The following is a 4495-nucleotide window of genomic DNA, read 5'->3' on the forward strand; positions in this document are numbered from 1 at the left end:
CTTTTCGCTCTAGGACGCATAGTTTAGGAGATATGAGCAAAACAAGTTTTTCATACAAAAATTTCAATTTTTTCAGGATTTGGTTGGAATTTTCGATTTTTTGGGGGTGGTCATGAATTAAGCTCCATTTCGCTCTAGGACGCATAGTTTAGGAGATATGAGCAAAACAAGTTTTTCATATAAAAATTTAAATTTTTTCAGGATTTGGATGGAATTTTCGATTTTTTGGGGGTGGTCATGAATTAAGCTCCTTTTCGCTCTAGGACGCATAGTTTAGGAGATATGAGCAAAACAAGTTTTTCATATCAAAATTTCAATTTTTTCAAGATTTGGATGGAATTTTCGATTTTTTGGGGGTGGTCATGAATTAAGCACCTTTTCGCTCTAGGGCGCATAGTTTAGGAGATATGAGCAAAACAAGATTTTCATATAAAAATTTCAATTTTTTCAGGATTTGGTTGGAATTTTCGATTTTTTGGGGGTGGTCATGAATTGAGCTCCTTTTCGCTGTAGGACGCATAGTTTAGGAGATATGAGCAAAACAAGTTTTTCATATAAAAATTTCAATTTTTTCAGGATTTGGATGGCATTTTCGATTTTTTGGGGGTGGTCATGAATTAAGCTCCTTTTCGCTCTAGGACGCATAGTTTAGGAGATATGAGCAAAACAAGTTTTTCATATAAAAATTTCAATTTTTTCAGGATTTGGATGGAATTTTCGATTTTTTGGGGGTGGTCATGAATTAAGCTCCTTTTCGCTCTAGGACGCATAGTTTAGGAGATATGAGCAAAACAAGTTTTTCATATAAAAACTTAAATTTTTTCAGGATTTGGTTGGAATTTTCAACTTTTTGGGGGTGGTCATGAATTAAGCTCCTTTTCGCTCTAGGACGAATAGTTTAGGAGATATGAGCAAAACAAGTTTTTCATATCAAAATTTCAATTTTTTCAGGATTTGGATGGAATTTTCGATTTTTTGGGGGTGGTCATGAATTAAGCTCCTTTTCGCTCTAGGACGCATAGTTTAGGAGATATGAGCAAAACAAGTTTTTCATATAAAAATTTCAATTTTTTCAGGATTTGGATGGAATTTTCGATTTTTTGGGGGTGGTCATGAATTGAGCTCCTTTTCGCTCTAGGACGCATAGTTTAGGAGATATGAGCAAAACAAGTTTTTCATATAAAAATTTCAATTTTTTCTGGATTTGGATGGAGTTTTTGATTTTTTGGGGGTGGTCATGAATTGAGCTCCTTTTCGCTGTAGGACGCATAGTTTAGGAGATATGAGCAAAACAAGTTTTTCATATAAAAATTTCAATTTTTTCAGGATTTGGATGGAATTTTCGATTTTTTGGGGGTGGTCATGAATTAAGCTCCTTTTCGCTGTAGGACGCATAGTTTAGGAGATATGAGCAAAACAAGTTTTTCATATAAAAACTTAAATTTTTTCAGGATTTGGTTGGAATTTTCAACTTTTTGGGGGTGGTCATGAATTAAGCTCATTTTCGCTGTAGGACGCATAGTTTAGGAGATATGAGCAAAACAAGTTTTTCATATAAAAATTTAAATTTTTTCAGGATTTGGATGGAATTTTCGATTTTTTGGGGGTGGTCATGAATTAAGCTCCTTTTCGCTGTAGGACGCATAGTTTAGGAGATATGAGCAAAACAAGTTTTTCATATAAAAATTTAAATTTTTTCAGGATTTGGATGGAATTTTCGATTTTTTGGGGGTGGTCATGAATTAAGCTCCTTTTCGCTGTAGGATATGAGCAAAACAAGTTTTTCATATAAAAATTTCAATTTTTCCAGGATTTGGATCGAATTTTCGATTTTTTGGGGGTAGTCATGAATTAAGCTCCTTTTCGCTCTAGGACGCATAGTTTAGGAGATATGAGCAAAACAAGTTTTTCATACAAAAATTTCAATTTTTTCAGGATTTGGTTGGAATTTTCGATTTTTTGGGGGTGGTCATGAATTCAGCTCCATTTCGCTCTAGGACGCATAGTTTAGGAGATATGAGCAAAACAAGTTTTTCATATCAAAATTTCAATTTTTTCAAGATTTGGATGGAATTTTCGATTTTTTGGGGGTGGTCATGAATTAAGCTCCTTTTCGCTCTAGGACGCATAGTTTAGGAGATATGAGCAAAACAAGTTTTTCATATAAAAACTTAAATTTTTTCAGGATTTGGATGGAATTTTCGATTTTTTGGGGGTGGTCATGAATTAAGCTCCTTTTCGCTCTAGGACGCATAGTTTAGGAGATATGAGCAAAACAAGTTTTTCATATAAAAATTTCAATTTTTTTAGGATTTGGATGGAATTTTCGATTTTTTGGGGGTGGTCATGAATTAAGCTCCTTTTCGCTCTAGGACGCATAGTTTAGGAGATATAAGCAAAACAAGTTTTTCATATAAAAATTTCAATTTTTTCAAGATGTGGATGGAATTTTCGATTTTTTGGGGGTGGTCATGTATTAAGCTCCTTTTCGCTCTAGGACACATAGTTTAGGAGATATGAGCAAAACAAGTTTTTCATATAAAAATTTCAATTTTTCCAGGATTTGGATGGAATTTTCGATTTTTTGGGGGTAGTCATGAATTAAGCTCCTTTTCGCTCTAGGACGCATAGTTTAGGAGATATGAGCAAAACAAGTTTTTCATACAAAAATTTCAATTTTTTCAGGATTTGGTTGGAATTTTCGATTTTTTGGGGGTGGTCATGAATTAAGCTCCATTTCGCTCTAGGACGCATAGTTTAGGAGATATGAGCAAAACAAGTTTTTCATATCAAAATTTCAATTTTTTCAAGATTTGGATGGAATTTTCGATTTTTTGGGGGTGGTCATGAATTAAGCTCCTTTTCGCTCTAGGACGCATAGTTTACGAGATATGAGCAAAACAAGTTTTTCATATAAAAACTTAAATTTTTTCAGGATTTGGTTGGAATTTTCAACTTTTTGGGGGTGGTCATGAATTAAGCTCATTTTCGCTGTAGGACGCATAGTTTAGGAGATATGAGCAAAACAAGTTTTTCATATAAAAATTTAAATTTTTTCAGGATTTGGATGGAATTTTCGATTTTTTGGGGGTGGTCATGAATTAAGCTCCTTTTCGCTGTAGGACGCATAGTTTAGGAGATATGAGCAAAACAAGTTTTTCATATAAAAATTTAAATTTTTTCAGGATTTGGATGGAATTTTCGATTTTTTGGGGGTGGTCATGAATTAAGCTCCTTTTCGCTGTAGGATATGAGCAAAACAAGTTTTTCATATAAAAATTTCAATTTTTTCAGGATTTGGATGGAATTTTCGATTTTTTGGGGGTGGTCATGAATTAAGCTCATTTTCGCTGTAGGACGCATAGTTTAGGAGATATAAGCAAAACAAGTTTTTCATATAAAAACTTAATTTTTTTCAGGATTTGGTTGGAATTTTCAACTTTTTGGGGGTGGTCATGAATTAAGCTCATTTTCGCTGTAGGACGCATAGTTTAGGAGATATGAGCAAAACAAGTTTTTCATATAAAAATTTCAATTTTTTCAGGATTTGTATGGAATTTTCGATTTTTTGGGGGTGGTCATGAATTGAGCTCCTTTTCGCTCTAGGACGCATAGTTTAGGAGATATGAGCAAAACAAGTTTTTCATATAAAAATTTAAATTTTTTCAGGATTTGGATGGAATTTTCGATTTTTTGGGGGTGGTCATGAATTAAGCTCCTTTTCGCTCTAGGACGCATAGTTTAGGAGATATGAGCAAAACAAGTTTTTCATATAAAAATTTCAATTTTTTCAGGATTTGGATGGAATTTTCGATTTTTTGGGGGTGGTCATGAATTAAGCTCCTTTTCGCTGTAGGACGCATAGTTTAGGAGATATGAGCAAAACAAGTTTTTCATATAAAAATTTCAATTTTTTCAGGATTTGGATGGAATTTTCGATTTTTGGGGGTGGTCATGAATTAAGCTCCTTTTCGCTGTAGGACGCATAGTTTAGGAGATATGAGCAAAACAAGTTTTTCATATCAAAATTTCAATTTTTTCAAGATTTGGATGGAATTTTCGATTTTTTGGGGGTGGTCATGAATTAAGCACCTTTTCGCTGTAGGGCGCATAGTTTATGAGCAAAACAAGTTTTTCATATAAAAATTTCAATTTTTTCAGGATTTGGATGGAATTTTCGATTTTTTGGGGGTGGTCATGAATTAAGCTCCTTTTCGCTCTAGGACGCTTAGTTTAGGAGATATGAGCAAAACAAGTTTTTCATATAAAAATTTCAATTTTTTTAGGATTTGGATGGAATTTTCGATTTTTTGGGGGTGGTCATGAATTAAGCTCCTTTTCGCTCTAGGACGCATAGTTTAGGAGATATAAGCAAAACAAGTTTTTCATATAAAAATTTCAATTTTTTCAAGATGTGGATGGAATTTTCGATTTTTTGGGGGTGGTCATGTATTAAGCTCCTTTTCGCTCTAGGACACATAGTTTAGGAGATATG

The sequence above is a fragment of the Haematobia irritans genome, chromosome 1, assembly GCF_050003625.1.
Source record: "Haematobia irritans isolate KBUSLIRL chromosome 1, ASM5000362v1, whole genome shotgun sequence".
Taxonomy (NCBI): Eukaryota; Metazoa; Arthropoda; class Insecta; order Diptera; family Muscidae; genus Haematobia; species Haematobia irritans.